The following is a 14454-nucleotide window of genomic DNA, read 5'->3' as shown; positions in this document are numbered from 1 at the left end:
GAATATAAGGAAGTCTTTAAATAGACATTTTACGTGTATGTAAATAAAAAACCCAAAATAAAAATTAGTTGTTCAATAAAATTAAATGAGTTGTTCAATAAAATTCAATTAAATGAGTTATTGAATAAAATTCAATTAAATAAGTTGTTCAATAAAAAATAATAATACAATTTTTATGCTACAGTTTTGGTGTCTATGGGCTCCTTGATAACAACAAAGAAAGAACAACTATACTCAATATCCTTTAAAAATTAGAAGTACAAATTCTTCCAGATAGCATCCACCATCACAACAACAACAACAAAACCGGGTGATGTATCTCCAGAAAACCTGCTCTAAAGAAATAAAAATTATTCAGGCAAATTATCATTAAGAAGGAAATACAAACTTGTAAGAATTGATGAAGGGAAACAAAGACTTAAGTATGAGTTTTAAAAATAAAATTTATGGCCAGGTGCAGTGGCTCACGCCTGTAATCCCAGCACTTTGGGAGACCCAGCAGGGTGGATCACAAGGTCAAGAGATTGAGACCATTCTGGCCAACATGGTAAAACCCCATCTCTACTAAAAACACAAAAGTTAGCTGGGTGTGGTAGCATGTACCTGTAATCACAGCTACTTGGGAGGCTGAGACAGGGGAACCACTTGAACCTGGGAGGCAGAGGTTGTAGTGAGCCAAGATCACATCACTGCACTCCAGCCTGATGACAGAGTGAGATTCCATCTCAAAAAAAAAAAAAAAATATATGAAACATTGACAGTACCAGACAAATAAAAAACTCTAGGGAATTCTAAATACAAACTAAAATGCATGAATACAATGATGCAAGGTATAAAAATTAAATAGAATTTGTGTGTAAGATTTAACACTTTGGGGAATGTTTGAAAGCAATAATTTTTATCAATGAAGTGAATAATACATGTTGTAAATCTTGAGTCACTAAAGCACAATAAAACATGCATAAACAAAGGAAAATGGACTGAGAGTATTTTATTTATCTAAAGGAAGGCAGGATGAAGTAAAACAAATTTAAAACTGATACATCAACTGGGAAACAAGTGATAAAATGACAAATATTAATGGATGGCAGAATATGTACCCTAAAATATGCCATTTGAGTATAAGGATTATTTTGAGCTAAAGGCACTTCCAGAATAGCAAATGTAAAAATGGCATTCTAATCTCTTTTCATACTGGAAAGAAGATATAAAAATTCCCATGTGAGAGATGTAATCCCCCTACCAGAAGAAAATAAATATTCTTGGCTGAACAGTCACGACCAAGTGAATTCTGTACAGATCTTGTTAGAACAATTATTTTCTTGTGACAATATTGCTATTTATCATCAAATGTATCGAGAGATTGTGTTAACCCCTCCTCATTATGTATTATTCTTCATTTTACTGAAAATGTCTGGTCTGAGGAAGAATTGGACCTAGCTAGCCATCAGCTGTTTTCTGTGTTACAGAGTTATGCATGAGCTTATCAAAAGATACAAGTAGCAGTGGATCAAGGGGGAAATGGGGTAATTAAATTAATACAAGACTATGAAAATGTATATGGTGGTTTTCCCAGGAAAATTTGATTTAAAAAATTTCTTCCACATGTCAAAAAAACCTTTATTTACTTTATAACAGACTCTTAATGCTTTATTGTCAAATGCCTATGGAGCAGGTGCTCTCTGAACTGAAGTTTTCTGGCCCTTCTGAGCTTTTGGAAGAGGCACTGCCTTCTGGCCTGTTGCTCCCTGGGAAGGAACCTTGTAGGCTGGAGCCTTCTTTTGACCTATAGGCAGGTCATCTTTTTTTGCTGGAACTTCAACAGCAGCTGCAGAAGCTGCAGTAGCACCTTTATCAGCAGATGCTTTTTTGGGAGAAGTTACCAGGACAGCTGTCTTTTGAAGCTTGTTAATTCCATTCTTGATTATTCTGTTCCTCATTTTCTTTGCATTCATGACTTTAAAATTATCGAAATCTGTCATCTTGGCTTTCCTTTCTATGGCTTCAATCTTCCTTTCCCACCTGTGGCTGCCCATTTTGTTTTGGCATTGACCTTCTGCCGGGCTTGTCGGACATACTTCTGGAGCGTGCTGTGTAGGAACTTGAGGATGAAGTCAGTGAGTTGCATGCAGCCTGTCTCCTTACCCTAGTTGCAATGTCCATCAACCAAAGCCCTGTTTTGAATAATAACATTTACAATCATGATCAGCTTTCTGACATGAGGTCCAAAAGAGACTGAGGCCACCTGGCCGACCTCTGATGAACCTAAACACAAACACCTTATGTAAATCTATCCCTACTCTAGACCCCTTCAAATGTTAGGGATGTTAGCATTAGGGTACTATTTCTGCATTTGTTCTATAATGGTACACACAATGTAAGCATTCTAAAAGATAGGATCATTTTGCTTTAAGGAGTCTGTGACCAGATACCGGAAGTCGAATTTTTTCATTGTTTTCTAGCATCATATTTTATCATTAAAAGATAACACCAGCTTGATTATTTTTATTTTTACCCTAAGGGATGACTTATTTTGTTTGTCTAATGTCTGAAAATTTATTTCTCTCTCCTTGAAATTTAACAATTTAAATGATTTATTTTTAAAAGCAAAACAAAACAATACATTTCTCTCAAATCAATATTCATCTCACATGACTTCTTGTGCCATATCTTCAATATTATGCATGTAAATATATTTCCTAATTGTTTTTGTTGATCCTTTAGAAGTGCATTGCCTCATATACAAGCTGTTATTTTGTTTTCTTTAAATTTATGTACTGGTCTTATGTTTAGCGTAATATTAATGTAGCTAAACTTTTAAAAAATTATTGTTATTATTTTGAGATGGACTCTCACTTTGTCACACAGGCTGGAGTGCAGTAGCGCAATCTCAGCTCACTGCAACCTCCGGCCCCCCAGGTTCAAGGGGTTCTTCTGCCTCAGGCTCCTGAATAGCTGAGATTACAGGTTTGCAACACCATGCCCAGCTAAGTTTTGTATTTTTAGTAAAGGTGGGGTTTCACCATGTTGACCAGGCTGGTTTCGAATTCCTGACCTCAGGTGATCCACCTGCCTCAGCCTCCCAAAGTGCTGAGATTACAGGCGAGAGGCACAGCAACCAGCCTTAAAACTTTTTATGAATGATTTCCATTATTTGAGATGTGATGAGACTCTCTAGATGAATTAGCTTGTGGTTATTGTTATCCTTAATATTGAGTATAAACTTGATTGGATTGAAGGATCCAAAGTATTGTTCCTGAGTGTGTCTGTGACAATGTTACCAAAGGAGATTAACTTTTAAGTCAGTGGAGTGGGAAAGGCCGACCCAGGCTCAATTTGTGTTGGCACAATCTAATCAGCTGCAGCACAGTCAGAATAAAAGCAGGCTAGACTGGTTTAATCTTCTGGCCTACATCTTTCTCCCGGACTGGATGCTTCCTGCCCTTCAACATTGGACTCCAAGTTCTTCAGCTTTGGCACTAGGATGGCTTCCTTGCTCCTTAGCCTGAAAACTATCTATTTTGGGAACTCACCTTGTGATCCTGTAAGTCAATACACCTTAATAAACTCACCTCTCTATATACATCTATCCAATTTACGCTGTCCCTCTAGAGAACCCTAATATAGTTATTTTTGTGACATTTCCTTGTGCACTTGAAAACAATAACCCCCCAGCCATTATTTATTCCATTGTTCTGTATATTAGAATGTCAAGTTGGCTAAATGAAATTTTAGCTATTATTTTTCTTTATTTTTATAAGAACTTGCTCTAATACAAAGATCTGTATTAAAGTCTTCTACTATGGCTATGGATTTTCTCTTTTAAATTTTGTATACTTTTGTAAAATAAATTTTAGAATCATATCTTTGGATATACATATAATTAGAGCTAGAACTTCTTTCTTTTGAACTGAACCTCTTATTATTATGAAATGTCTCTTATTTTTTAATAAACATTATTAAAAGTTTATGGATAGTCTTATAATAATTCAGCTATATCAGTTATCTTTTTGTTGGTGTTTGCATGATAATTTGTTTCTCTTCTTTCACTTTCGACCTTTGTGTGTTTGTGTGTGTGTGTGTGTGTGTGTGTGTGAGTTTATTTGTTTGTTTTTCTATCAAAAATAGACAAACTGACCAAGTGAAGGAAAAAGAAAAAAAGAGGTGGTGGAGGAGGAGTCCAGCAACAAAGTCATTCATATACATTGTCTGACTTAAGCTTAAAGCACTACACAAAGGTGTTAAAAGATGTTTTATTAAAATAAATGGTTCTATGTTGATTGCATAAATATAGGAAAAATGATTTCTAATATATTATTGAGAACATAAACAAAAAGCATCCTTTATGCATTACAGTCCTAAATCTGAAAGGTTAAACAAGAGAGCATTTAGGAAAAAAAAAAAAAAAACAGAAAAATAGTTTATGATATTGATGTAACCAAATATGTATTACACAGGACATAAAAATGTTACACCCAGAAGATTAAAAAAAATTATGAATCAAAAATGTGACAACCAAAAAGAAAAAATAATAAAAAATATAGACAGCTACTCTAAAAGTAAGCTAATTAAATAGACAATAAATAATTTTAAGACTTGATGTTACCTAAGGAAAACAACTTATGTCTCAAAGCTATACAATATATCAAAGAGCTTTATGAGTAAAACAAAATAGAAAAAAAAAGCATAATTTTAAGTGTTAGTGAGAAAATGAAGTAAAACAAATCTTATAAACTTAACACTTTAGAAAATGATTTGACACCTAGTAACCGCCTTGATACACATACCCCATATTTATTCTCTTATAGACATGAACAGTTCTAGTAAGATACCCAAAATAAATTTCTACATGTATTCATTAATGGACAAATAAAATAATATTTATAGCAATTTTTTATCTTACAAGCCTTGGAACAGTAAAACCCCAAATACATATCAACAGAATTATGGATAAATAAATTGTGGTATATTCATACAATAGACTGCTATAAATAAATAAATATAAATATATATATATATATATATATCAAAAAGAATAACTGAATACAACTATATTCAAAAACATGGGTGAATCTTCCACACCTAATATTAAGCCAAAGAACACAAAACTCTTCATTCTGTGTAATTTATTTTTACATTATTTAAAAATGGGCCAGATAGATAAGTGCATATATCATATATATAATAAATATATACATAAGTGCATATATCACATATGTGGGCATGTATCATATATATGATATATATAACTGCATGTATCATATATATGGTATATATGCACTTAATATATAATATATATCATAATATATATTCATATATATGACATATGATCATAATAATATATATTATATATTAAGTTCACATATTGCTATATATGATATATGCACTTATATATAAAATATATTATATATGCACATATATATGATGTATGCACTTATATATAACTTATATATATATGCACTTGCATATAATATGTATATATATATACTTCTAGAAGTCAGAATAGCAATTACCCTTGTTATATGGTGTAACTTAATATATATATTATATATCATATATATGATCATATATATGATATATGTGATCATATATCATATATATCATATATCATATATATCATATATGTGGTATATATGATACATATATTATATATATAATAGATCATATATATTATATATAATATATACCATATCATATATAATATATACCATATCTAATCATATATATGATATCTATGATCATAATATATAATCATATATATTAAGTTCATATATATGCTATATATGATATATGCACTTATATATGTCATATATGATATATGCACTTATATATACACTTACATATAACATGTATATATATATGCACTTATATATAATACGCATATATATACTTCTAGAAGTCAGAATAGCAATTACACTTGTCATAATGTGTAACAGCTACAAGAAGATGACTGGTATATATTCAACTTGTTTTGACATAGGTGCTGATGAGCATATTCACTTTGTGAAATATCATTGTGCTGAACACAACTTTAGAAACTACTGTTTGCTTACTATGTAACAATAAAATATGTAAAAAGAAAAAACAGTGTAGGTTTCCTATGACCCCATTTATTAATATTATAAAACATATGAAAAACACAATTGATAAAGAACTTTTTATAATGATGAACTAGACTGTTGTTGATTCTATATTTACTAACCCAGTTGTGTCATATCTGCCCCTAGAATGTAGATTCTGTTTTTAACTAAGAAAATAAACATTTGAACTAAACCTAAGCAAATGTGAAAATATCTAATTTCAAAGGAGAGGTGTGTATTGGGAAATGAATATTCCCAGACATAATATATGTTTTCACCTAAAATAGTTCAGAAATCTTAATAGGATATATATATATACAACTACAAAAACAGGCATAATAGCATTACTTGGCTGTGTTTTTTTAGTTTTACTCATAAACATACATACTTAAGCAGTTGTTAAATTTTGCTGTTTTTCATTATTTTCTATTGAATAGCAATAGTTAGGGTCATTAAAATGAGAAAGATTTGGACTAAGTTGGACTAAGTTCAAGATTTCAGAGCAGACAGTTGCAAAATCACTGTTAAGAGTAAAGTGAACTCTGACTGACTTGTTCTTAACTGGCTTCGCAGCTGCAGAACACAACATTATTCCCCCAGGTTAAATATTGCTGAAATGATTCTTACTAGCTCAGTAAGAGATTATATACTCTCTAAACTGAGAATTTCAAGTAAATTTCTGCTTGACACATGAGTTGGATGTAAGCTTTGAAGAAATTATTTGGTATCTTAGGAACTTTTTTCCAGTCTAGTGAATGTGTCAGAGACTGATTGTTTACTGCTCACTTTTAGTAGACAGTTTATGAACTGTTTACTTAGTACAAGATAGTATAAGCTTTTCCAGCAACAAAATTTCCTATAGAATGTCTCCTCTAGGAAAAATGCATCAGGATCTTAACTATGAATGCTGAACAAGATTTAATTTTTTATACAAGCTATAGGTTTTTGTGACTATGTTACAGAAGTGATACGTCGGGGTTTTTATGTTTGTTTTTTATTTCGCTAAAATGAAAGTGACTACTACACACCATGACTACTGAAGAATAGAGTTTTCTGACATTATTCTTATTAGCTCATTTTTATTGTCAAGCCTTATTACTTTACAGTAATTCCACATGGTTCCTCAAGTTTGAATGTGATATATATTTCTCCAAATATATATTCCATAATTAAATAAAATATTTCACAAAAACATTCAATAAGGTACAAACTGAACACTTTATTGTTTCCTTACCATTGTGATAGATGCTAGATGCTAGAAATACACCAATATATGACGCAAAATTTAAACTCTAGAAAAATGTCTTTAGATGAAAATAATTATATATGTAATTAGAATGTACTCATATATTCATATTCAATAGTTTATACTCATATATTCTATCCTGCCTATTTATAAATATATTTTTATATATAATATGCTATATGTAAATATATACTTATATATGTAATATAACATATTTATGCCTAATAGATACTATATATGGAAATATAAACTTGTTTACATCTAAAATATAAATATATAGCTATATAAGTGTATGTAATAAAAATATGTAAATAGATCTAATATATATCATTTATATATTATATAACATTTACATAAGTATATAAAAATATATATAAAATATAATTATATGAGCCTATGATATATTACAAAATAAGTGCTATAAATATCACAAAATGTAAAGGAATAAAATACAAATTAAACTGTTTTCACTACATTTCAGGTAACTAAATTTCTTTCAGACAAGAGTGTGCCAAGTATTCAAGAAGAATACTTGAAAGTAAGTCTATAAAATTTGTTTCCTTTCATTTTATTTCAATAAAATGTCTTTCTAATATAAAATATTCCTGCTAGGCATTTTATGAACGTTGAGCCGACATGTCAAGGTGGAAAATTTTTAATGTTTTTTAAAAGTGAGAGATTTTAACATGCATTTTGAAATAGTTTGCCTTCCATGTCTGAAAATAAATTGTTATAAAAGTTGTCAAGATGTATGTTTCTTATCACTGAGTTCAATTTTGAAGGATTTCAGAAAGCTATCATGCAGCATAATAATTCTCAGTATTAATCAGTATGATTACAGTCATAGCCAATTAATTTACCTTTTAGGCAGAAGTGTGGCTGAAGGAATTGTCAGGAGGAAGACAAAAGAGAGTTACATATCTTGTCTACTCTGATTTAGCAATCATTGTTCATGTCTAATGACATTACTTATATCAACCCTATTACATTGTCACTTAGATGTACATGGATAGTGATAATTTCCACTTCAAATGTAACTTTAAAAATTAAGAAGTCATTTGCTTGACTCAAATGAACACTGCACGATCAGTGAGCCACTTACTGCTACTACTATGAGTATTCTATTTGAAAAATGCCTAATTTTTTAAAACTCTTCAAACCAAGTCCTGCTTGAAGATTTTAGGCCACAAAGATCTTCATGTATATGCCCTTTCACTAAATAAATAATGTAGATTGTGCTACCCAAACCATGAGAGATGTTATTAAGGTTCACTTGAGAGCTTGTTTATTTTTAAGCATAAAATTTTCTTGTGAAAACAAATAACAAGCTGGGGGTTATTATTAAATATTCTGAGGCAAAAGACCCTCCTCTTAGAGCTTGAAACAGTAGTTTGACTATGCCTCTAAGTAAGAAAAACAAATGGACTTTTTTTCCTGAGTTTGTATTTTCAAGTTAATTATTCTCATGTAGGACACCATGATACTGCTAGGCAAACTCAATTTATTTGCCAGTCTCCTGAGTTTAAGAGAAGTAAACAAGAATAAAATGCAGATACATGCTTATAATTATATAAAATAATATTTTTATATCTGCACAGCCATTTACTGTTTATGTATAAAATAATGTCTGCAGGTAGGAGCATACTTTTTGGTAACAAGTAATTCAGGTTCTAAGAAATAACATTCTCCTTTTTATTTTTGCTTACATAACGATTATTCCAACAACTTTGTTAAATGAATTCGGTTACTTTTCTGAGCCATGTGTAGAGGCAATGAAAAATTAGGACTTGGAAGGTATGTCTGTGATTCCTTAACAGAGAATCCACTGTCCCTCTTATTTATGTGACATTCATCTGGCATAAGCAAAGAATGTGTTCTCTTGACATTCCACTAACTTACTTGTACTCAAAAGTGCTTAAAATTGCAATGATGTAATGAAATCAATGTGAGATACTATAGACAGAATATAAAAATATTAGAATACATGTTTATAAAATAATAGTGGTTTATAAAAAACGTGTTCTTGTGTTATTATGGTTAAATAACCTTGGCAAGAGATGTACAGAGTAAAATTAATTCAAATGATAGAGATTTCCTTGATATTAAAATATTGGTGGAGGTGTTGTGTAGATAATTTTGCATTTAGCCTAGAAAATGCTGGAGAATTTGGACATGTTCCTCTATTTTGAGGAAAAAGAGCCAAACTGTACCAGTAAAAGCTAAAAAATACATATATGGGAACATTTTTTATAGAGTAGCTTAAGCATATGGGAAGTAAAATAGGAAAACTTACCTAGACCTATATTAAAGGGCTTTTAGCCTCTGACCTATGATTTAAAACTGTTCTCTGTGATACATCTGTGCAAAGTTTTCAAGAGGCTATTGGAATTGGCAAAGTTCCAAAAATTCCAATATTGAATAACTATACATGGAAACATTTGACAGAGCAGTTAGCCAATTTACAAAAATTGGATATAATTTATGTGGAAGGAAGCCTAAAAGGAAAGAAGAAAAGAGGCTAAAGAATAGATTTGAGGCATGACAAAAAAAGATAAGGAGGTAATAAAGCAAGTAGAAGGAAGAATTTCAAGATACAAAATTATATCTAGGAAAAAATAGTATCATGGAAACCAAAGAAGCAGAGAAATTCTTGCTAAGCCTACTAACCATACCCAAATATACAGAGATGCAGACTGCAAGCCAAAAGCAAGGATCCAATATTTGTTTTAATTATCCTTATAGAATAATATAAAATCAGTGAGAAGATGTATGTAAAGAAACTAAGATAAGCAGTAGGGTAGGAAAGTAAAAATAGGGTATTTGTATGAGAAATATTGAAATGGAAAACCATGACTTTTCCACTCACAAAGGAAAAGAATCCAAAAGATAGCAGTTGAACTATGAAAACAAGTAAAATACGAGATGTACAGGATTTGAATGACTTACATGTGTAGGAAATAGGAAAGAACATGAGGCAAGGCAGCAGATTTTCGTAACTGAAATTCTTTTATTTATACAATCCTTGGTAATCAGAACATTTAATTATGTTTATATCCATAAACAGTAAAGATATTGAGCACTGGCTAAATAAAGGACTACTATTTTAAGCTACTGGGTTTAGGATACCTTATTGCACAGTAAAACTAACTGAATACCAACACTTTAAAAAAATTCAAGATAATTAAAAATCCTATAATATTAATTTTAAATTTATCTTACAATAATTTTAAATTCTATAGGAATTGTTTGTGATAAAGCTTATTCCTTGGGATCCATATGAGACCTGAAAATACATGTTTTTATTCTAAAATTTGAATTTTCTTTTGATTACTTCATTCCACCTCATCAAATTAGCTGATACAAATAAAAACAAATGAGGGCCCCAAGGGACTGGGAGAAAGAATTAAAACTATGAAAAATTATAGAAGTAGGATGGATATATGGTAAACATGTATTTTGATGTATTTGGAATAGGCATGGTTTATGTCAGTATTTCCAATGTCCTATCTGTCTTAGCATTTGTCCCAACCTCTTCTCTCCAGGTGTTTCACAAATTGGACACAACATCTTCTGTGGTCACTCTAGAACCTGGGATTATGGTTGCATGAACATAATAAAATCTAAGCAAATTGTCATCTAGTTATTTTTTTCCCTAAGTTGGTGATATTTAAAAGTTACAATTCAGGCATGGATACTGACAACCCTCCTAAACAACAAACAACCATTAATAATTTCATGAAACTCTTGTTTTATATTTCAAATAAATAATCTGCAAGTATAATTTCATTGTAAAGATTTATTGAAAAATTAATTGTGATATGTTAGTACGGTTTTATCTGTTTTCTGTCAAATGGTCCAGAAAAACATTGTTGGTTGCCTTTGGTTGGATGCTATCCGATATTCAAACTTTAGAAAAGATAACAGGTTTTCACAAGCCACTATCTGCATAGAATTAATAATGACTCCATTGTTCTTTATTATTATTTTTGCTGAAATTTTAATTGAGTCAAAATGTTAAAGTTTGAAAAATAATAGTTTGAAGAAAGTTTTCAGAAAAATTCCTCAAAATTTTAAGATAATAGGAGTAATAAGCTGATGACCCTGATTTATAAAACATTCTAAGAAATCTGCTTATAGAGAAGACACACATCTTGCTTTCCCACCTTCAAACTTGTTTCCGATAGGAAAAAAAATAATAATTTTTCTTCTATAAGTAGTTTGAAGAGACAAACAGAGCTTTTAAAATATAAACTATGTTCCTATCACTTTATACCTATAGCAGTGCATGGAAACTAGATTATACAGAACTATTTTAAAAATTTTTGAGGTTTCCATTAAAATAGGAATACATACATGAGTTAGAACTTGAGTCAATGCTATTAAATAAAAGTGCTAATAAATAAAATTATTTCCAAATTCAACAAGTTTCTTTAAATTGGAAAGCCAACTTACAATTATTATTTTTATTTGATCAACTTCACCTAGATTTGAGGTAACAAAGACATACTTAACTTCGATATGAAGTATAATTAGACTATACAAACAATTTTAAGTGCCAATGGTTTTTTTTCTTTGTCACACAATCCGGTGGTGAGTCCCTGTTTCATAGCCATTATTACCCAAGCACATTATCAATACCATCTCTGTACATTTCCAAACTAGAAGATTGGAATGACCACATGTGCTTTGAACTTCTCCTTCCCTATTCTTACTGCTCACCTTCCAAATCTCCAAGTTTGTTGTTTTTGTTTTTAATACTACCTTCTAAATATCTAGTAACATATCAAATGCAATTATCTTGTTTTATTTTGACATAGACTGCTTCAACAGTTTTCTATCTTCTTCTTCTATTATTATTTTTTCAAGATGATGTTTTGCTCTTGTTGCTCAGGCAGGGGTGCAATGCTGTGATCTTGGCTTACTGCAACTCTGCCACCTCCACCTCCTGGTTCAAGTGATTTTCCTGCCTCAGCCTCCTGAGTAGCTGGGGTTATAGGTGCACACCACCACAACCAGCTAGTGTGTGTGTGTGTGTGTGTGTGTGTGTGTGTGTGTGTGTGTTTTAGTAGAGATGGGGTTTCACTATTTTGACCAGCCAGGTCTCAAACTCCTGACCTCAGGTAATCTGCCCACATCGGCCCCCCAAAGTGCTGGGATTACAGGTGTAAGCCACCATGCCCGAACCAGTTTTCTATCTTATTTTAATTTTCTCCAGTATTCACCAACATCAGTTCATCTTTTATACTGCCTAAACTTTCTGAAATGTAAATCACTTTTCAAGAATTATGAGTATTGGATTAGAGATAGCAAATATATTTTAGCAAGTAGTCACATTCACAAATTTGGAATCCATGAATAATGAGAAGAGACTGCATCATCATTCAATTTTAGCATTTATTTGCCCCCGACTCTACTATCCATTTTCTTTTTATTCCAAGGGTGCATTCATCATATTGTTCCTGAATCGCTCTACTGAAAAAAGGATAATTTGGGGATTTTGAAATCGAGGACTTAGAAATATTATGGGATATTAAGGATTGCAGGTAGCACATATACTTATATATAATGCTAATATAGCATTTAAAAACTATAGTGAATCATTTTACCCTATATTATCTGCCTTAATCTTAAAAATCCCTTGAGTTAGAGTTATTGGTATTTTTATATATAGCAAAAATAATTGAAACTAAGAAGTGATGTGTTTTATTCAGTGTTGCTGTAACAAGTAAGTGGTACAGATAGAACACAAATTCATAGGTAGCTTCTGTCATGATATAAATGTCTGTTTCCAATAATCTATGCATCATACTTTCAATAGACCATAGGTGTAATTCATCCAGAAGTTATTAATTATATTTATAAAGGCTTCAAAATGAAATAGCAGCTTAAGTTTGAATTTATTTCTGATAAGAACAAATAGCTAACAATTGATATATTCTCAAAAAATTTAAAAATTATACCTAAAAAGAGATGCTAAAAATGGTGTGTATACATACCATTAAGAGCAAATAATAAAGCAGACCTTCTTTAAGGTCTAGAATTTCAGTTCACATATGCATGTTCCGTACACCTCACCTCTGATACCTTTGTATGACACTATTTGAGAAACTCGTCTAGCATTATGATATTGATCATGGCATCTTGGGCACTTACTGTGTACAGTACTTGTAAATTCTACATTCAAATAAAATTAAATTTTGATTTTACTTGTTTTACCCTAAATTTGGAAAGTGAAAAAAAAGCAGGAAATGAATTTTTACATTCGGTAGAAACAGAATTTGTTCATAGTATGGTCAATGTCTATCAAAATACTTAGTACTTTTGGTGCTTATGTAAAGTGGAAACTAGCAATTCGAGATTTTATTTATGTTAAACATACCTATGATAAATACGTGATTAATAATTTCCATTGATTTGGAGAATTTTCCATTCAAAAATCTTCATGTTCTTAGTTATTATAAAACATATATTTTTAAAAACATTATACTAAAATATTTTAGAGATAATATACTTTTAGGACTATTATGTTCATAAAAATATACATTGGATCAAGAGGGAAATTGTGTTGGCAAAGTGAAATTGTCTGTGATAAAAACATGTATATATATGGTGAAACAATATTTTTTAAGATTGTGTGATTTGGGTGGCTATAAAATATGGATAACAGTGTTAGATTTCTAGAATTCTGTTGTGTGTTTAATGTGACTGTTACAGAGCATGTTCAATTGCCAGGTTTTACATGTCTGGGCCCACACTACTCATGAGCTGCAGGTTTGTATTTTATCTCAGAGTACTGATCTCGTGGAATAAATTTTTGACATCGTGTTCAGTTGTCAGAAGACTAGTTTAGCCTAAATGTTCAGATTTTTATGATGAAACTGTACCTATAAGTACATTAGGTCCCTAATATACCTGATAATCATATGTTATCGCAGAGATGGTCTCCTACTCTATGCAATTTTCCTGTCCTCTTCATGATTTATTTACTTTTATAAGAAAATATTTTCATTACTTTACAAGTAGCTGAGTTTCCATGATCTTCTCACAGAAGAAAAAAAAAAAAGTGTGAAAATTTCTCTATTCCAACGAGAAATTATCTACTTCAGCTCTAATTTACAGATGAAGATA

At 30.9% G+C, this 14454-nt stretch overlaps 1 pseudogene; it reads right to left on the bottom strand.

Moving 5' to 3' along the window:
• Positions 1–1664: 1664 nt before the first annotated feature.
• The window catches only part of LOC116556729, a 31848-nt pseudogene continuing 19058 nt past the window's right edge, over positions 1665–14454 (bottom strand).

This window comes from Sapajus apella, unplaced genomic scaffold (genome assembly GCF_009761245.1).
Source record: "Sapajus apella isolate SASKATOON/1434 unplaced genomic scaffold, GSC_monkey_1.0 scaffold1, whole genome shotgun sequence".
Taxonomy (NCBI): Eukaryota; Metazoa; Chordata; class Mammalia; order Primates; family Cebidae; genus Sapajus; species Sapajus apella.
The sequence above is the reverse complement of the archived record's forward strand: the minus strand, read 5'-3'. Positions and strand labels throughout refer to the sequence as shown.